Below are 22,326 nucleotides of genomic sequence, written 5' to 3' on the forward strand. Positions count from 1 at the left end.
CCTTCCCCTAATGTACATCCCACCTCTCCCTAATACACACCCACCTTCCCCTAGTGCACACCCCACCTTCCCCTAATACACACCCCACCTTCCCCTAATACATACCCACCTTCCCCTAGTGCACACCCCACCTTCCCCTAAAACACACCTACCTTCCCCTAATACACACCCACCTTCCCCTAGTGCACATCCCACCTCTCCCTAATACACACCCACCTTCCCCTAGTGCACATCCCACCTTCCCCTAATACACACCCCACCTTCCCCTAATACACACCCCACCTTCCCCTAATACACACCCACCTTCCCCTAGTGCACACCCCACCTTCCCCTAAAACACACCTACCTTCCCCTAGTGCACATCCCACCTTCCCCTAATACACAAACACAATCCCACAGGCCATCTATCCTCAGGAGACTAAAGCAGAGTTGGTAACAAAGTATTTAACAGTAGCATGCAATTACAAACCAGTCAGCCTTTACTTAGAAGCATGCTATTGGTAGGGTGTAAGTGGATATCTGAGTGTCCAATTCTGTATGTGTGCCTTTCTGAGGGAACTTGCTGCCTGCCTCTGCCTTCTTTGCCTCTGCTGCCGTATCAATCAAAATAAGCTGGAGGCGTCGTCACCAGCACAAATGTGTTTTCTCAGAGTCCTGGTTTCTGTCTGATACAAAAATCTAAGATCAAGTCTAACAGGGGTTGATTCATAGAGTTCTCTTCCTGATCTATAGACGTTAGAAACTGGCACTGTCCGGTTGAGTGCCCATACGGCCTTATCATGGTAGATAATTGTGGATGAAAGAGATTCTAAAGTCTCCTTTCACGTGACTACAATTTCCTCATGGAGACCCACTCTTTCCATATCGGACCTCATCATACTTATTGCCTCCTGTAGATTGTCTTATGTCAACTTGACTCAAGCTAGAGTTATCTGAAAGGGATAGCTCAATTGAAAAAAATGCCTCCATAAGATTCAGCCAGAGGACATTTTCTTAATCAGTGGTTGATGGTTAGTGCTTATCCCAGTGAGGGCTGGTGGTCCTGGGTTCTATAAGAAAGCAGAATGAGCAGGCCAGGGGAGCAAGCCAGGATGCAACACCCCTCCATGGCCTCCGCATTAGCTCCGGCCCCCAGGTTCCTGCCCTGTTTGAGTTTCTATCCTGGTTTCCTTTGATCATGAACAGACATATAGAACTGTGAGCCAAATAAACCATTTCCCCGAAACTTGATTCTTGGTCATGGTGGGTTTTTTTTTTGTTTTGTTTTGTTTTTTTGAGACAGGGTTTCTCTGTGTAGCCCTGGCTGTCCTGGAACTCACTCTGTAGACCAGGCTGGCCTTGAACTCAGAAATCNNCCTGCCTCTGCCTCCCGAGTGCTGGGATTAAAGGCGTGTGCCACCACGCCCGGCTTGGTCATGGTGTTTTGTCTCAGCAATAGAAACCCTAACCAAGACACTTCCTGAATATCACATCTCTAAATGCTATCACTTTAGTCACTGAGGGCATCAGTGTGTGACTTCAGAAGTGCCACAGATGATAACGTTTGGAAGTCTGACCTCTGTAGTCTATATCAAGTCATTCAAGGCTTCTGGCTTCTGGTTGAGTTTGGCCAGTGGGAAGCAAGAACAGGTAATATAGGGAGGGGGACCAGAGTGCCAAGGGCTGGCTGGACCCCTTGGTTTAAGGCTGTCAGGCTACCCTCTGTGGCTTCTGGGCTGTGTAACTGCTATTTCCCCCTGTGTTAGTGATGGTCCCAGGGTGCCTGGTCTTAGGACATTGTACCACCTCTAAGCTTTCCTATTTTCCTGCTTTGTCTTTGTAAGCAATCCCTGTATCTGATCCCTCTGTCACTCAGCTTCTCTTCTATTTCCTTCTGTGCTCCTTCCTGATTGAACTCATATGAAATGAATTAGAAGATACAAACTAATAAAGAAGGAATCTAGCTTCCCCATGTCTCACCAGTCCTCCAGCCCTCCCCATACCATAGAAACAAAGCAAAATAAGGATGTTCATTTTATAGAAGGGATAGGTGCCACTGCCACTCTGGAAGGGGAAAGTAGTTTGGCCTGCTCCTACTTATTGATTGATTAGGAATAGTAAAAGTTGGGAAGAATTTTTTGGGGGAAATAATTATAGACAATTCTCTCTTAACTTGCTAATTATCTAAATTATCAATCTGTCCGACGTTTTTTAAGTGGCTTGAGTTTTCTCCCTAAGATTATTTGTGAGGGCAAAGTGCAGCGTCCATCCTGGAAGATGGTTTTGTGATCTTCCTATTCCCACAAATGAGCTCTCACACTTTGGTTTCCTTGCTTGTGGCCTGTTCTATCTATCTGCAGAGCTCTAGCTATGGATTCTGGTTTTTAAACAGTTTGCTCTTCTAGGAAATAAGAACAATTCTCCTGATAACTGATAATCATTACGTGTTGAGTGAATGCTGTTTGAATTTTGATGAGAGAGGAGGCGGGAGGGCTTGATAGACTTGGACAGAGAGAGGCATGATGCAAGCACTGGGTAGTTCTGTGGTCTGAAGAAGTTTGCGGGGTAAGATGTGAGTCCAAAGAACTGTGTTGAAGAGAAGATGCTCTTCATCATGTGCCTTCCAAACAGTGGTTGAAGGGTAAACCAGTAAGCTGTAAGATGTGAATGGCATGGGAGATGATGCATCCTGGGATGCATGGCTAAGGTGCGTTGTTGAGTTAGCTTGTCCCTTAAAAGAGATGATCAAAAACGTTACTGTATTTTCCCTTTCGAAAGGGTAAAAAAGCCCAACCAACTTTAGTTTTAACATCAATTTTCTTTTTCGATGCTGAATTATTGTTGCAAATTTATGTTAGATTTTTGATGGAAGAGTTATAAATAATAGAATGTAGAGTTAAACATTATTAATATTGTGAATGTAGACTTACATATTGTTAATACTCTGAATGTAGACTTAAACATTGTTAATATTCTGAAATGCAGATCATGCAGTGAGAGAAAGGTTTGTTAAAAACAAGATTATCTCCCCCCCCCCCAGGAGACTGTAAAACATTAATCAAATTTCTTATTTAAACCTTCAGAAAACAATCTGAGGTAAATACGATTCCCTTCCCAGCCACTTTATGAAGTAACAGAGAAGAAATTGATTTCCTTTCCTAACGAGGCACAAACCACAGAAGACAAAGAGCAGATAAAGGCCTTGAAATGGACTTCAATGATTCCCCCAGCCTCAGCACATGCTACGGACGTCTGTTGAAAGGTGATGAGCAGCATGTTTTGTGATACAAAATAAACTTTATTTCCCTGAGTCTGAAGATTAATACTACAGGAAATTAAAGGATGTAGTGAAGCTCAAAGAAGGAGGGAAAATTACTGGTACAAGGTCAGTATCTAACTAAGGGGTACCAAGGTTTTTAAAGTTAACAGCAGTGCCTATCTCTCCTTAATGAAAATTGCCCACCTTTGTCTAGAGGGTTCTTATCAGTGCTTAAGAGCACTGGCTTCTCTTCCAGAGGTCCTGAGTTCAATTCTCAGCACCCCCTGGCAGTTCACAGCTGTCTGTAACTGTGGTACCATGGGATCCAGTGCATTCTTCTGATGTGCAGACATAATGCAGAGAAGCATCCATGTGCATACATCTTGACAAAAAAAAAAAAAAAAAAAAAAAAAAAAAAAAAAAAAAAGAAAGAAAGAAAGAAAAGAAAAAGAAAAAAATTGCCCCTGCAATAAGAATAGGTAAATGAACTTGGCTCTTTTCACCGCCTTCTTTGAGGACTGTCTCTGAGAACCCTGTTCTTTAAATAGTAACACATTATTCAGATCTAATAAGTAGTAATTGCCCCAACGTCTGAATCAGTATGGAATAATCAAAATGAACTTATTTATAGAGAATTATTGTGTTAGCGAATTTTAGATGAATAATTAACACTCAAAACTTGAGACCTTTACATTAATTTCTTGCATTTTAATCCCTTTCCTTTGAGACTTTTTTTTTTCATTTACATGGAAGCATGCATTACCCATATAGATTAACGATACAGTTATTTTATGTTGAGGGGGTATGACTCTCCATGTAGTTCGTGTGTGTATTTCAGTCAACTATTTTACAGATGAACTTGGCGAAGAATGTCTGATTAGGAGCTGCTGTAGCCTTTGCGTGTGTGTGTGTGTGTGTGTGTGTGTGTGTGTGTGTGTGTGCGCGCGCGTGCCTTTAAATTGTAAAGTTGAATGTTATGTATTTTGGTCCTCATCTCTGTATTAATTTTGAGACTGATTGTCCTTGAGCTTACTCAAGGCCCCATGACCTGCATGGCCTCAAACTTGTGGTCTTCCTGCCTCAGTTGCTTAAGTATGTGGAATTACAGGCAGGCCGATCAACACTTACCAGAACATTTTTGGTGCCAACGTGTAAGCCTGAACCCAAGAATCATCTCTCTATAGACCTTCATGACTGGCCCAGAGAGGTGGCTTTCAGAGTAGAATTCCTATGCTTTGTGGCAACACAAAAGAAGCCCTCACATATTCTGTCTGGAATGGATGTAGGAAAATGTTTAATTTTTCCTTTCTTAATTTTTTTTTTAAGTCTCTAACTTGAGGGACAGGGAGCGAAGCAAACAAGGTTGCTTAGATTCTATAATAACCTCTACACCACAGATTTGATAATAACCATAAAACTCGTTTGATGATTGCTACACTAGAGGTCAAATGGTGTCCTTGAATTTATATTTTGGGGGGCTCAGATCAATCCTCTCTTTATACCCATGAGCAATTTATCTCAGAACTAGCTAGTTTTTTTTTAAACATAGTTTTGAATGACGTATTCTAGTTTCCTTCATTCCCTTCTGATCCCCTCCCCTCCCCTCTTTTCACACAGTCTAAATTAACGGAACATGCCGGAACACGTCTCAGTGCTCTGGCAGCGAGCTGTCTGTCCTAGTGGCTCTCATAATTCCTTTACATGTCACCTGTGGGTTTTCAAGATGTTCTAATGTCTATGTCAGGATATTAGCCTCCACGGTGCCTTCAGTTATCCTGCGGTTCTTAAGGCTAATGATTGCAAACGAGGCTCCAGGGCCCCATCACTGTTAACACTGATAGTTTGGACAGGAGAAAGTAAAACCTGGAAGTCAACACTGAATTTAATTCCAGGACATAGAGATGAAGTGTTCATTGCATCTTTAAAGTTACCAGAACTAACTTACCCAGGCTTCATTGTGGTCTTTTTTTTTTTCTAGACAGACTAGAAGTGGTGGTTTTTATAATCTATTTTATATTATGATATATAATACATGTAATATATTATCAGAGAAATGAAATATAGTATGTATATCTGATATATAATATAATATAATATAATATAATATAATATAATATAATTATATTATCAGAGAAAGGTAGTGTTTGGCCTAAGGGTGTGGCTCCTCTAATTGTCTCACCATGTCCAGGAAAAGAGCTCTTTTGCACAGATTCCTCCTGATTAGTATCTTTACTCTAAAAATGAATTCCTGGCCCATCCTCTCTTGTTCTCTTACTTAGATTTGTTTTAGGCCATTCTTAAATAATGTGGCCCGACTTTTATGTTTGTTTAAGTGGAACGTGTTTGCATGGTTACTGGGAGTTCATTTAAATTTTCCAAAGGGTAATTGAATTATTCTGAAGTTGAATGCATGGTTTATGCACAGCAGTATATTAGCTTGTAAGTTAGCAATCGACGTCGTCACTAAGAATAAAATATTTCAGCCAAGCATCATAAGTATTTTGGGAGCTTAAAATGTGAATTTTGATCACAGGCATTCTTTGCAGACAGTCAACTTAATTGGTTGCACCTGACAGGTATGACTATATTCAGAATCATTTAAAAGTAAATGCGCAAATGAAATGATCTGAGGGAAGTACTCACAAATGCTAACACTGTTGTTACATGCCACCCACACTAGAGGGCGCAACAAATGACTGTGGGTATATTTTCCTGGAGCCTTTCAGTTGAACTACCAAAGAATTTACTCCATTGCTGGTGGGATTGCAAGCTGGTACAACCACTCTGGAAATCAGTCTGGCAGTTCCTCAGAATATTGGACATAGTACTACCAGAGGATTCAGCAATACCTCTCCTGAGCATACACCCAGAAGATGTTCCAACTGGTAATAAGAACACAGGCTCCACTATGTTCATAGCAACCTTATTTATAAATAGCCAGAAGCTGGAAAGACCTCAGATGTCCCTCAACAGAGGAATGGATACAGAAAATGTGGTACATTTACACAATGGAGTACTATTCAGCTATTAAAAACAATGAATTCATGAAATTCTTAGGCAAATGGATGGATCTAGAGGATATCATCCTGAGTGAGGTAACCCAATCACAAAAGAACACACGTGATATGAACTCACTGATGAGTGGATATTAGTCCAGAAACTTAGAATACCCAAGATACAATTTGCAAAACACATGAAACTCAAGAAGAACAAAGACCAAAGTGTGGATACTTCATCCCTCCTTAGAATGGGGAACAAAATACACATAGAAGGAGTTATAATGACAGAGTTTGGAGCTGAGCCAGAAGGATGGACCATCCAGAGACTACCCTACTCAGGGATCCATCCCATATTCAGCCACCAAACACAAACACAATTGCCTATGCCAGCAAGATTTTGCTGACATGTCCCTGATATAGCTGTCTCTTGTGCGGCTATTGCAGTGCCTGGCAAATACAGAAGTGGATGCTCACAGTCAGCTATTGGATGGAACACAGGGCCCCCAATGGAGGAGCTAGAGAAAGTACTCAAGGAGCTGAAGGGGTCTGTAACCCTATAGGAGGAACAGCAATATGAACTAACCAGTACCCCCTGAGCTCGTGTCTCTAGTTGCATATGTACCAAAAGATGTCGTTGTCAGCCATCATTGGGAAGAGAGGCCCCTTGGTCTTGCAAACTTTATATGCCCCAGTACAGGGCAACACCAGGGCCAGGAATCAGGAGTGGGTGGGTTGGGGAGCAGGGCAGGGGGAGGGTATAGGGGACTTTCAGGATAGCATTTGAAATGTAAATGAAGAAAATATCTAATAAAAAAAATAATAATAAAAGAATTTCCAATGCCAGGCAAAGTAGAGCCACCATTAAGTAGTTTGGACCAACTTACGTGTTTATAACTACAAAGGAAGGAAATAATATATTTAATATCCTAAAGGCTATGGTTTTGAACAGGGTGGTAGAGTTTTCTTGGGGCAAGACACTTTGCCTGCTAATGTTTTTCTCAGTGCAATGATAACGATTGTTTTGACAGCCATGTTGACCGAGTCTCTTTCATTTTCAGTGGAGGAGGCAGTGCTGGAAAAGACAAAGCCATATATCTTAAATTTATCATCCATCCATCTCTCCTTGCAACAGGCTACCACAGCCATAGCCCTTTAAAGATGTTGCTTTCCTTTTTAGGAAGTGACCTGATTATTGTTTTCCTCTTTATCTTACTGTGATGGATCTATTTGACTACCTGACAATTCTTCATACCCAGATGTTTCAGTTTCCAAACCCATATTTTTTCTCTGCCTACAACTAAAATCGACGATAATTAGATGTCATAAAGTTCGAGAACATATCAAAAACAGGAACATCGGTGGGGTGGAAAACAAAGAAACTTAAGTGTGTATCGAGCTGCTAGGCTTACAGTCATTCGCGGAGAGTTTGAAGTTAGTGCTGGACGTTTAGCCAATGAGGAGCTGATCTTTAAGTGCTTTGTGTTGGGTCTTTGGTTTCCTGCACTGTTCAGTGAAAACGAAAATAATCAAGCCGAAGAGAAGAAACAAGGAGACGTGTCAGCCCGGCGCGAGATGATTGATTGCCAAGAGGATCTGACCCTCTTAGAAACAGATTTGGTGCCGTAATTTAAATAGCTCAGAACATTTGAAACCAAGTGATGAGTGGATCTGAGTATATTTTAAAGAGGAGATACCTCGAAGGGTTGCAGGACTTGGAGAAATAAAAACCATTACAATGTCGTTAAGTTTGAAAGGTAGTTGTTTATAATTTTGCTATGTAAACTCTATGATCTCTCTCCTAACATATGATTTAAATGGAAGAGCACACTTCACAGTTACAGCTTTTGTATAACGCTTTGCTGATTAAAGAAATATAGTGGCATGCCTGTGTCCTTGAGGTGTCTTCCATAGAAGATAGATATCTTGATATGATTCCCATTGATGGAACATAAAAGCAGTAAACAATGTTCAAACCAAGGTTTTTAAGTTTATATGCAGGCAGAATTATAGGAGCATCTAGTCTTGAAATAATTCACATTGACTGATTAACAGCTACAAAATCTATTGCCCCCTTTTTGATATTACATGATGATTTTATGTGTCTAGTATGCTTTAGAGTATACAGGGCTGAAGATATAGTTTGGTTGGTAGAATGTTAGCCTAGCACACTGTGTTAGAACCCCTGAAAGCATAAAACTTTCCTGTTGGCACAAGCCTCTAAGCCCAACTCTCAGGAGGTGGATGGAGGCAGGGATACCAGAAGTACTCAGTCATTCTTTGCTACATAGATGTTTCAAGGCTACCTTGGGCAACCTGACACTGAAAAAGAAGATAGAACATTATGACATGAAATTCATGGTTAAAGCAGCTACTATTCATTTTATCTTGACCAAAGGTATTGACTATTTATGGCCACTCTCTAGAAATGAATATGCCCCACACAACCACACAGGAGCAGAGGCTTTTCAAAGGCACACGTGTAACCCTAACCCTAACCCTAACCCTAACCCTAACCCTAACCCTAAACCTAACCCTAACCCTAACCCTAACCCTAACTTAACCCTAACCCTAACCCTAACCCTAACTTAACCCAAACCCTAACCCTAACCCTAACCCTAACTTAACCCTAACCCTAACCCTAACCCTAACCCTAACCCTAACCCTAACCCTAACCCTAACCCTAACTTAACCCTAACCCTAACCCTAACCCTAACCCTAACTTAACCCTAACCCTAACCCTAACCCTAACCCTAACNCCCTAACCCTAACCCTAACCCTAACTTAACCCTAACCCTAACCCTAACCCTAACCCTAACTTAACCCTAACCCTAACCCTAACCCTAACCCTAACCCTAACCCTAACCTAACCCTAACCCTAACCCTAACCCTAACCCTAACCTAACCCTAACCCTAACCCTAACCCTAACCCTAACCCTAACCCTAACTTAACCCTAACTTAACCCTAACCCTAACCCTAACCCTAACCCTAACCCTAACTTAACCCTAACCCTAACCCTAACCCTAACCCTAACCCTAACTTAACCCTAACCCTAACCCTAACTTAACCCTAACCCTAACTTAACCCTAACGCTAACCCTAACCCTAACCCTAACTTAACCCTAACCCTAACCTTAACCTAACCCTAACCCTAACCCTAACCTAACCCTAACCCTAGTCATCAGACTGTATTTGTAACTTTGGGATCAATGTTTTCCATCTTTTCCTCTAAAACTAGGGACTTAAACGTTTGTGGAGAACCAGCAGAGCAACAATAATCAATTTGATCTAGCCTCTAAACCAGGTGTCATTTTGATAAATGGTACTAATTAAGCTGAGGTCTCAGGTAGGAAGCCGGTTGAGTTAATGCACTGGCACCAGGATGGCCAGACGAGGACAGATGTCACAGTGAGACAGAGGCAGCACTCGGGTGGCTCAGTCAAGTCTCCAGGTTTGCATCTCCCATCGCTTGATCAAAGGAGCTCAGTGCTGAGACTTCATGGGTTGAACTTGAGTTTATCTGAGGGTTACAGGAGGGATTGTACATAAGGAAATTTCAACTTTTCAGACAATGAAAAAAAAAAAAAAGAAAACCTTATTCCTATTCTACAGTGAAAGACAAGTGCATTAAAATGATTAGTTAGCCAGGAAGCTTACTGTTTCTTATCTATGATTCATCTCCCCTCTGCACAACATGGGTTTAAACTGCTGGGGGCAAAGCTCTGTAATGTCTTCTTACATTAATTGCAATACTGACCATCTAGGTAAAGAGAGAGCAGAGTGCTCTGCACACTGACTCCACAGTCAGAAAGACTCTTTAGCGTACAATGACATAGGGACAAGTCTTCCCTTTTTAACTCCCAACCCTTGTTGATTTTATAGCACTAGATTATTTCACGGATAGTTCCAATATTGAATATTATAAGACTTTGATTCCCCCTGTCCTGCCTCTCTGCTCAGTCATCTAAGGATAGAGAAGAGGACGTATGCAGGAGAACTGAAGTCATTGCATCAAGCTTTATAATGTGTATGGTTGTCAACCTTTTGGCATAAAGGGTCAAGCAAGGGCTATCTCAGGTTTTGAAGGGCTATCTCAGGTTTGATGGTCATAGCCATATTTCACGGCCATTTAATCCCGTGGTTGTGATGTGAATGCAAACATTGGAAATGCCCGTACACATAGGCTTGCATCTGTGCCCCATTACAACTTTGTAGTACCTGAGACTTGAGATTTCATATGCTCTCCGATGCCATGAATATTCTTCTTCATTAAAAATTAGACATATAAAGGACGTGTTTAATGTGGGGGAATACAAAGACAATACACTGCTGTTGATCTGTGGCTACAGCTTGCGTTTTCTCCGCTCTAACACATGTACGAAGCTCTGTGAAACCATGAAGTATCGTCCGTGTTTCCCAAGGAACTGTATATTTACACTGAGAAAAAGGTGATTGATACAGTAAAATAAAAAGTTATTAAATTCTAGACCCCAAATCACACCAATTCTCCAAGCAGCCTCAGAAGGAAGTAGAAGGCCAAAGAATCAAGAAATATGGAGTGGGCATGACCCACCAGTGCTGGGGAGGAGACCTGAAAAATCAGTGGTCCTATGTCCACACACCTCAGGCAAGTGCTGGCAGAAGATGCTTTCTGAATTTAGGAAATTTCAGAATGCAACCTGGAAACAAAAGCCCGAACCATTTCAGGACCCATTTTTGTTCTTTTATATAATAAGCCATAAATATTCTCGAGGCAAAATTAACTGTTGGCTCAATTTGTGTGCCTCAATGTAGGCTGTGGCATCCAGAAGAGGTACTGATTTTCTTCCTCTGATTTTGTGAGTTCTGTCACTTTAATGTTGGCCACAGAAGTGAAATTCCATGAAAAAATTATGCCTGTGTTCAAAATTTTTATTGTGCTAAAAGTTTATGGGCTTGAAGATATAGCTCAGTTTGTAGCGTGTCTGTCTATCATCTACAGTAATGGCAGCAAAGAGTAGAATCCTCCAAAAAAATTTACAAAGCCAATTGATTGATTGACTAGAACTTCATGATTATGGAAAATTGAAGTCTTGCATCCAGTGTGGCTGAGACTTGACCTGACTGGAGTAGTGAGGGAATGAAGGAAGGACAGACAGACACATTGTGCATGCTCTGGTGGAATGGCGCCACTTCCTTAGCATCCTGGGACATCAGCATCTTGCTCAGGGAAAGGGGTAACTAGTCTCAGTAAGAGGCATCCATAGATGAGCAGTCTCAGGCTGTAAATCTGGGGGGAGGAAGCTGTAGTTATGAGTTTTTGTACACACTGGTCTATTGTTCATTAACAACCTGAGCTTGATCTTAGCAAGTGCTTGCCAACTTCCCATGAGTCTGAGGCCCAGGTCCTTGACATGTTCTGCTCGTGTTGAACAATACACATTCCCTCAGGACTTTACTTGCTCAGAACCTCATTCCCTTCATACAGTTGCAGATTGGAAGACATATTATCATGGGCTCCTCAAGAGCCATTCACTGCCTCCCCTTGTGTCTGATTGAACAACCTTCTGACTGTGAGATGAAACCCATATGTAGTACATTCACAGACCTCTGGCTTTCTCTAACCCAACTCCAAAAATGGCCTTAGATAGCACCTGAAACCTGTAGCAGGGATTTCTCCAATTTGCTGTAACTAGAGTTCCATATTCCCATTGGTGTAGTTGAAAATGTGTTGATTTTTTAACTTACTTTGTTCTATAATCATAAAACCATAATGAAATCATCTTCTTGTTGGAATATGGTATTTGGGCAACTTGAATCTGTATTCCTGGCCATGAGCACTCATAACTGGTTCTGAGAAAAATTATCTCGTGTTCCTTTTGAGAACTGAGCTGTGTTTGGAGTTTCCAGTGAGTCTGAGAGAATGAGCAAGTCTTGCTGGAGGGAACAAAGGGAGAGAACAGACCCTTGATATGACAGGACCTACATGGGGTCATGTAGAACTCAGTACAGATGGGCAGGAAATACTGAGCGGCAGTGAGGAAGTCTGTGCTCTGATGTTGTCAGAATTGGTTGGGAAGAAAGAGGAAGTGGGCATGGCACTTCCAAGGAGCCTGCAGTAAAGGATGCTTGTTGGTGAGCAGAAGAGAATCAGGAGGAAAGTTTGTAGAGATGATCATTTCTGGGCAGTGCTTGAAGATGAAGCATGATGGCTTGTTGGGTATGGACACTTGCCTTCAAGCCTAATGGCTTGAGTAGTATCTGTGGAATCCACACAGTGGAGGGGATGAGCAAACTCACACAAGCTATCCTTTGTCTTCTGCATCCATGCTATGGAATGAGTGTGTGTGTACACACACACACACACACACACACACACACACACCACATGCATACTCACATGCATACATACATACATACATACATACATACATGTGTTACCTTTTAAAGAATATGTCAGTAAAGAGTACTGTATGGATACTCTTATGAAGTCTTCAGTCTTAACTGAGGCTTGTAGAGGAAGTGTTTAGAAGGGAAATGGCAAATTTGTTCCCACAGTGATGTGCTTAGGTGTGTAAGACCATCTTTTCTACTGTGGCATGAGTCAGCCAAAGAAGAGATCTGTGCGTTTTGTGCATACTAGACAAGAAAGCATTAAAGCTTTGATTCCATGGTATTGAGAGTATACTAAACAACTAATTTTAAATGCCAATTTAAGAGAATCTGTTTCTTGATCAATACATCTGTTTTTCTTTGATAAAGCATTGCATTTTGTTTAGAGAATCTGTCTTCTCTAATTGTGGTACAGAAATTTTTATTTTTTTTTTCCTACAAAATAAGAAATAAAATAACAACAGAAAAATTAGAACAGCATATGTTTTAACTTCCTCCCTCAGTGAGACAACTGTGTGGGCAGCCAGAGAAGAATCTTATCCAGGTAAATGTCATGTTTTCCTTGAAGCTATGTAACATACCATATGCATAAAGGACTGTCATGTCTACCAAGATGGGTAGGATGTTACAGTGTTGTAATATTCGTTCTTTGTTCTTTTTATTCTTTTTGCTTTCTGTAGTAGCTATTACTGTCTTATTGAAAGCCAAAGCCAGTGGGAAATGTGATTTTTGAACCTGACAAATATAGGCCATTTATTTTATCATAAAGGGCTTGAAATACCTAAGAAATAACCATAGTCTGAAGATCTCCAGCAAAATAAATCTGAAATGGAAAGAGATATGGTGAGGAGGACTGGAGGAAGACACCCAACAAATCAAAATAGAGCTGGTTTTGAGGAAGAACAAAAACACGAAAGGAAATTGGGACGATAATAAAAGAGACAATGATTCACAGTGGAAAAAAGATGAGATGATAGCAATTTGTGTTTACCTGGAAGCTTTCATCCAGAAATGAAATTTGATAGGGATGAGGGATTTGGAAAGGTTGGGCAGGAAGCTAATAATTATTTGGTTCCGGGAGGTTGGCAATGGGGTCTGAACAAGTCTATAGATGATTATAAAACTGTGGAAAGAATTGATTCAGGCAAGGTAACAGCAGGGAAGATAATTTGCATCCAGGAGGCAGAAACAGACAGAAGCTAGAAATCCCTTTAAGGGGACCATGTAGGGTGGGTATCTGGCCTACTGTGTCTGCTAGGAAAGACAGTGTGGTTCATGGACACATTTGGTTATAAAGGAGATGCCGACGTGTGAGCATGACTCTTGTTTCTGGGTCTTTGCTTTTTAATCTATTAAAAATAAATAAGAGAACAGACAACAGACCATTGTCCAAAGCTTAGCATTGCCCAACGGAGCTGCTGGATTTTGTCCATTGCTGCAATTTTTAAATTTTAATAAAGCAGATCATTTCATGTTACATACAGTATTGCCTATGTACTCACTATTGATAAAGTTTTGGAAATAAAAGTCTAGTGTTCTTTAGGAATCGCTCTATTATTTCTACATCACAGAGTTTTCACCTCTACTCCCATACTTAGTAATTTTGAACAACTCAAATGAAGTTGAGAAATGTATAAAAATTAAGGACAAGACATCCATACTCTACGACTGGGAAATAAACAATATCTTCATGCACTTACTTTTTATGTAGAATGCTGAAGTCTCTGTAGTTTATTGGTTATAGAACATCTCTGATGTGAGTCTGCCATGCATTTCCTCGAGAGCACCCAAGCAGCTGAGTATTCCTAGTGGTTGTGGGGGACGGGGAAGTGGGGACACACAGAATGGCTGCCAAGGTCTACCATTAAGTGCCGGTTCACACCTGCCCTTTCAGATCAGTGCTACAGTGGGAGTCTGTCACACGTTCTAATCAGGCCTCTTCTCTGTTCCCCTTTTTCTAAATCTTCTTCATATCCCCAACTCCCCCAGTTTCTATCAGCTGGAGCCTTGCCTCTTACGACACCAAGAAGGTGGAGTGCATCAAAGTGACGTTGGCTGTTTTCTCTGGACCAAATCTATAAATTCACACCATTGTTCCTAGTTTATCGCAGACAGGGACATTTCCCACTCTCCTCGTCTCCTCTTTATCTTACTTCTCTCAAAACTAGTTGTGTACTCCTGGTTTTCTACCCTCTGCTGAGCTTCTCCCTCTCTTACTACCAGAGCTGTACCTGAACTCCTTGACCTGTGTTTGTCTACTCTTGGTTCTGGTTCTCTGTCCTTGGTGATCATCATGTTTAGAATGCATCTGTAACATGATGCCGTACCTCTGGGTTTGCTTCTGACCTCACGACTACTCAGCTTTTAAAGGCCACCGGAACCCTCACTTGGCCTCATCTGGCTGATACACCTTTGTACTTCTTCCTCTCAGAACACTCAGCAACACTCTTTGACCTTTAACCCCAGGATAATACTATTTAGTATTATCTCTAGATACCATCTTGATATCTCCAGTCAACTGTCTCAAGACTTACCGTCTAAAGTTGCACTTTTTAGATGCACCCTCTTTCTTCCCATTCGGCTCTGTTCTCCTTGCCTCAGTGACAACTGCTGCTGTCTCTTCAGATGTTTTTGGAGAAAAGCAGCTGTAGTCACACATGAATTGTCCAGTTCACAGCTCACTCTGACTTGTCACCCATCTTGCACCTTCTTTTTACTTCACACACATCCGTATAATGTACTTTGGCCATATTCACTTGGCATGCCTTTCACCTCCTGTGCATCTCAAAGCCACACACTACTTTTCATTTCTTTCATCTCATCCTACGTCAGACATCATTGCCCTCTAGAACAGCCTCAGCAACCTGCTTGCTTTCCCTAGATCCACTCTTGCCTCTCTTCATGCATTTGGGAGCCAAAGTGCCTATAAAAAAAGTTCAATCCAAGGTTGCTTCGTAGATAAATTCTGGGCTTCTAAAAGATACAATTTTAGACGTGATTGTCTTCAAAGCTCTTTTGTCTGTTATTCCAGACAATTTCTGAGTCTCTTGTCCCATTTGTTATGACAACTTCATTCTTTTGAGTTCATATTGAATGTAGTTAATTCAGAGATGTTTGAAATTAGTGGAAGCATATCTACTTTCTATTTTAATTTTAGTATAATATTTCTATTTATTCATTGAGAACTTCACATTCATATATACACACAATGTACTTTGATCTACATCTTCCTCCCTCCCAGCATCTTGCTCTATTTTGTAAAATAACCCACTGTGCCAACACCCTGCAATCCATATTCAAACATGTGCACGGTCATTCACTGGCACTTGTACAACTTGCCAAAGTCTATGTCCCCAAAGAAAAGTGACTTTTCCTCCCATTGCAGCCAACTATATCTGATACTGCTTTCACTTGGGCAGAGACTCATGAGCCTCTCCTCTATCTCTGCTGTGATGTCAATTGGCTTGATCTTGGGCAGGTTTTTCAGGCAACCATGGCTGCTCTGAGTGCAACAATTGTGTCATGTCCAGAAGTCACTGTTCCCCAGCCGTCCCCTGGAGCCTCTGGGTCTTAGGATCTTTCTGTAGCCTGCTTACATATTTTTCAGAGCATGTGTGTGTGTGTGTGCATATGCATGTATGTGTTTGTGTGTGTTGTGTATGTGTGTGTGTGTGTGAGTGATAAAGATGTCCCATTTAGGGGTAAGCGCTCAGTAGTCATTCATTCTCCAAACGTTGGCTAGTTGTGAATCTTCGCATTAACTGCCATCCATTACAAAAAGATTTCCTAAGAGTACTGAGAGCTCTGCTGACATGTGGGTTTAAAGCACATGTTTAGAAGGCAGGTTGATACTGTTGAGCCAAATAACAGCAGCAGGGTCTCCTCAAGCGCCTATGAACTCACCAGCCACTCACTCTTGTCTCGGTTTAGCACCACAAGGTTCCTCCCGGGGAGGATCCCTTAAATCCAACCAGAAAGCAGCTCGCTATTCCCACAACAACCATGCCATTAATGCACCCACTGGCGTCATGCCAGGCTGGCTGCTATTGCAGGTTGCAGGGTTCATAGCTGGGTAAGCCTGTTGATGGCTTTCCTCCCAGTATTCCACATAGCACTTCCTGGCCCAATAAAACCTAGGCAGCAGGGGGAAGGTTTCATGGTCAGTACTAGCTTATTTCCCTGTGCCATTGCCAAAGGACACACTATCTTCAACAATAGGATGCTACTCTCAGGGTGTGTCAGGCCACTAAGAGCCATGCCAATATCCTGTATTGTATAGTGACCTTTCTGGAATCCTCTTGACAAATAACACAAAAGAAGGTATTCATACCTGGCTCTAATATTTTTGAATGATAACCTAAGGATTACCACCTCCCGTATAAGGTGAAACGATTCAAACTCCTGAAAACACCATTTTTTTTTTCCAGGAAACTTATAGTATAGTAGGTTCTCGAGTGTCTTCTCAAGCATCCTCATTGGTAGTTACTGCTCCCCACCCTATGTTTTGCTTTTTAAAACAACAGTCATGACTTAGGTAGATTTGCATGCCTGGAGATGCATAGAGTCCAGGTCGCTGTTCCTCCTGTCTCTGCTTGGCCACATGCCTGGCACGGTGCTTGTCAGGAGCACACAGTAGGTTCTCCATAGATGTTTGTGCAGTAAATGACTAGACCATGGTTGACTCTCTTTGGTCCCGATAGGAAGAATACAAGCTGCCTATCTGGTAAGATGGTTATGCATGAGCCTGGTGACACACGGTAACTGGTAAAAGTTAGTGGCACAAAATGTGGCAACAGCAAGATTCAGAACCAAAGAAATGGCAGCGATTGATTGTACCTTTGTATGTATGAAGAGGTGGGGCTGGGGAGAGGATTAAGAAGGAATACAGCAAGTTCTATGCTTTCTGCCAGGCACGGACAACTTTATCTTTGCACAGTATCTTCAGGAAACCTGGCTCAAAAAATAGAATTCATTAAACCTGTGGTAATAAACTTGGAATACAAAACATGAACTACAAAGCCACTAAAGTTGAGAAGGCCGGAACAGATATTTTACCTTCAGAATTTGTATTTATGTCTGTGAACTCAGGGTGTATAAAGGTTAATATGAAGGTTACATGGGGCTTATTGATTGTCAAAAATAACCTGAGTGATATGTTTTATGGTGTTGCTATGATGTCATTTTACCTGGCTACACTGAATGAACTCCATCATTTAATAGCAGTTGGCTTATCACATTTTTGTACTTGATATGAAAAATGCTCTCTATGAAATAAATTGTAATGGGTGGTTTAATAAGGAGAACTCTTAGTGCATGCAATTTAACTGTTCTTAGCATACACAATGCTTTTTGCAATGCACTCATTTGTTTTATTAAAACCAATTATACATTTGTTTTGGCTAATTTTTACTGTACAAAAGAAATCTGAAGTACTTAACAGTCAATTACTGTGAGCATGCAGATAAAAATAATGAATGTTATCAAACAAAGAATTTTATATGAGGCAAGGCAGACATGAATATAGTCTATATAAATTTGTCAGAAATTAATAACTTCTATTTTAAGCCTCTTTGGAGCATTTGGGGGAAAGGAAACATTTAAAGCAATTAAATTCCTACTTGCTACTTAGATGGATGACATGATTTTATCTAAATGGAATTCTAGTAAAGCCATATTCCCATCGTCTCAAGGGATTTGTTCTTTTGTTTTTCTTTTCTTTCCCCGAGACCCTTATCACAAAGACAAGCAATCTCTTGATGCTTAGATCTTCAGAGTTAGTCTTTTCGGAACATTTGATACTCTTATGAGTCTTTAGAGAGGAGCCCCGAATTTGCCTTCAAGGGATACGGGGAATGATGTATTTCAAACAATTGGGATCAGACAATGGAGGCTACCCTGATAATAAAATCTTTCTCGTGAAGTAATAAGAGAATGTTTTAATCCACCTGTCATTTATATGGTGCTTACAATATTGCCAGCATGAAAACACATATAGGTCTGGTTCTCATTGCATGGAGTTGAAAGTCTCCAAGTTGCATGAGGAAGTAAACAGCTTGCTATTATGACATGTCACATAGGCTCTGACAGAGGAATTGAGAGCATGGCGGGATGTGAAAGGGGTGGAGGGAAGGCTCAGGAAATGGGACTCAAAAATACAGATTTTCGTTCCCCATTAGGAGTAAGCCTTAGTAATGGCACGCAAGAATGACTGTAATGAATAATGTATTTACAAAATACACAAGGACTTTCATTTATGCCCTTAATGATAGAAAGGCTTTCTAGAAGAAATGATGGTTAAACCAAACTTCTTAGTTAAGTAGGAGATAAGAAAAGGAAATAGAGCAATGAGCATGTTTGTAGGTCTTGGAGCCCTGGAAAAATGTTAACAAGCCCTGACTGACCAGAACTTAAGAGTGTTACAAAAACTGAAAGAGCTGAGCTCAGGGTTGGGCAGAGAACAGACTTCTGTTTTCTTGCAAGCCCTGATGTAGGAGCTTACACTTGATCCTGGTGCCAAGAAACTACTAAAGATGCTCAGGAGATTCAGATACAACCTAAGTTATTAGCCACTTCTGGCTGCAGGGTGGACGATGTGTGAGGCAGAGGGGATGCAGGGAGATGCGGTAGGGGTGGCTAAGGTATCCTATCAAGAGCCCAGGGTGTCTTTTTTTTTTTCATGAAGTGTTTGAGTTGAGTTAGAATGGCCAATCTGGAGGTTGGTAGGTGGGTCCGAATAGACTGGTTGATTTATGGCCTCATATGTGACAAAAGAGGGCAGACCTGCATCTTATTTCTGCTGCCTGCTGTTCTTCCCTGAGTCCCATGGAGAAGTAATAGTATTTATATCAAGAAAGCGAGCAGCTCAAATGAAAGAACCATAAATCCCTTTGCAACTCAGGTGCATTGTAGGCCCCCCACCCCATAAAGTGAAACGCGTGCTTAATGGAACTGTCAGATGATAGATCATTAAAAATAATTGTTGTTGCTGGATCACTGTTTGATTTTTTTTTTTTTTTTGCTTCAGAAGGAGTTTAAAGAATTGAGTGGCATCACCCTAATAAAAATTCCATTTCTATCTCCTATTTATGTAAAAAAAAATGTTCCAAGCACTGATGTAAAAAATGAAAAATGGAAGTCAGCTTGATAGAAAACATTGTTTTGTTCTTGAATTGTTTTATTATCCATGAGTCCATTACATAATTGAGAAAAATCAAAACTATTTTAATTAATGGTTCCATCTAAATTCTCTTTTAAAAAGTTAATATATTTGACAAAGTATAAAGTATGGTATGTTGTGTTTATTAATTATATATGAAGGTAATTTAATAGGAACCTAGTATATAAGAAAAATGTTATCACTTCAAAACCTTATAGTCTCAGGAGATTAACAAAAATTAAATTGACCAGTGTTCTTTTTGCAAAGATGTTTGATAAGGTGATCAATAAACATATTCAACACAAAATATATTGAGTTTAAAGTTTGTGGGGGAAGTAGAACAGAATTATGATCTCAAAGAGAAAAAGAATGATGCATAATTTATTGATGTTAAGGGGGAAATCATTTGTGCATTTTTTTTAATTGGATGATGGCTGTAGAGATTTCACATGCTTTAAGCACTGGGCATGTTTGAAAGAATGAGGTAGTAGCTATATTTGAAATGTTGTCATAAAATTTCCCCAAATGTAAGAAAAAATATTTTTGCTAGGAATATTTTATGTGGAATATTTTTCAATGTCAACTTTAAAATATGAGATTTTTTTTAAACTGAGCATTCTTTTCTGCTGGGTATATGATCATGAGAGTTTGAGGACTGTTGGTTCAGGGAAGGGCAGCCGTGAGAACAGGGGATGATGCAGGATGGATCCAAAGAGCGTGGTGGGGATAAGAGTCTCCTTTCCTTAGCCCCATAATAAGAAAAGGGTCAGAGAACGCGTGTAAGATCACAGACTGGTTGTGGGGTAGGAGATTGCACGGTATGAGAGAGCAGATAGCCAAGGGACCGGGAACTCTGTGTTTCATGACACAGGAACATCCGATGATGGTTGAGAAGCCAAAGTATGGTAGATCTCCAGCACTTGCTCATCTGCAGGATTAAACTTATTGGCACTTTAATGCTAACCTTCTGGTTCTCCCCTGTACCAGCCACTGGTTCTCCCCTCTACTAGCCACTGTTCTAGCCTGTTTCTGAAACTACAATTTTAGGTGTCTCCTGTCAATGCAGCCATACAGCATTTTTCTCCTGCACCTTGCTCTCTTCTCTGAGGACGATGTCTCCCAGGTTCATTCATGTTGTTTGGAATGGCTAGATTCCTACTTAGAATTTTCTATTGCAGGTATTTATTGTGTGTCTGTATGTGGCACACATATGTGTATGGGTCAGAGGACAACCCAAGGGAGTTTGTTATCTCTGACCACTATGTTATCCTGGGGTCAAACTCAGCTCACTGGGTGCCAAATGCCTTTATCTTCTGAACCATTTTCCTGGCCAAACATCCCCCCCACACCATTTTTTTTAGGTTAAATAAAGATAACAAGTGGTGATAAGAATTTGGTGAAGAGCTGGGGAGATGGCTCAGGTGGACCAGGATTGTTGTGTAAGCATACGAGTCTGAGCTTTATCACCAGCATCCATGTGCAGAGCAGGATACACTAACAGTGTATGCTTGAAATCCCACTTCTGGGGAGGTAGAGACTTGAGGATCTTAGAGCTTGATGGCCAGGCAATCCAGCCAGACCCTGGCCCTGTCTTAAAAATATAACAGAGAATAGAACAATGAAGAAAGACATCTGATGTTGACTTCTGACCTCCACCGTCATGCATGCCCATGTGTGTATGGACACATATACTACACACACACAGGCACACACACACACACATATTCCACAGACATACTCCATAGATACACAGACACACCCAGAGACACACACACATAAGCACACACATTACACACACACACACATTCCACAGACACACTCCACAGATACACAGACACACACAGAGACACACACACATAAGCACACACACACACTACATACACACACACACTACGGAAACACACAGACACACACACAAGCACACACACTACAGAAACACACAAACACCACACACACACACACACACACACTACACAGACATGCACTATATAGATACACAGACACACAGTAACACAGAGAGACACACACACTACACAAACACACAGACACACACAAGCACACACACACACACTATACAAACAAACACACACACACTACACAAACAAACACACACACACTACACACACATACACTCCACAGACACGCACTGCACCGATACACAAACACACAGAAACATACACACAAGCACACACACTACACAGACACACACATACTATACACACACACACACACACACACACACTATAGACTCTCACTACACAGATACACAGACACATAGAGACACAGATACACAGACACAGAGAAACAGACAAAAGCACACATACTACATAGACTCACACACACACTACACAAACACACAGACACAATACACACAGGCACACACACTGCACACACACACACACTACTACTCTCTTGATGAGAATAAAAACTGATGTCGTGGCCGTGGGCAACAGCATCACAGTTCTACCAAACATCAACCATGGGCTACGATTCAGCTTTTGGTATACACATAAAATAATTGAAATTGGACTTTAAAGTGATATCTTCATGACTCTGTTCATTGC

The 22,326-nt window shown here is 41.0% G+C and overlaps 1 protein-coding gene and 1 long non-coding RNA gene across 2 annotated transcripts in view; both read left to right on the forward strand.

The window, feature by feature from the left end:
* The window catches only part of LOC115029242, a 14,475-nt gene extending 1,321 nt beyond the window's left edge, over positions 1 to 13,154 (forward strand). The window contains exons 2-3 of the long non-coding RNA XR_003834813.1: positions 3,098 to 3,241; positions 13,110 to 13,154. This is a non-coding gene — a long non-coding RNA (uncharacterized LOC115029242). The remainder of the gene's footprint in view (positions 1 to 3,097; positions 3,242 to 13,109) is intronic.
* The window catches only part of Hs6st3 (heparan sulfate 6-O-sulfotransferase 3), a 697,861-nt gene that overhangs the window by 137,985 nt on the left and 537,550 nt on the right, over positions 1 to 22,326 (forward strand). The window lies entirely within an intron of this gene.

Source organism: Mus caroli, chromosome 14, assembly GCF_900094665.2.
Source record: "Mus caroli chromosome 14, CAROLI_EIJ_v1.1, whole genome shotgun sequence".
Classification (NCBI taxonomy): domain Eukaryota; kingdom Metazoa; phylum Chordata; class Mammalia; order Rodentia; family Muridae; genus Mus; species Mus caroli.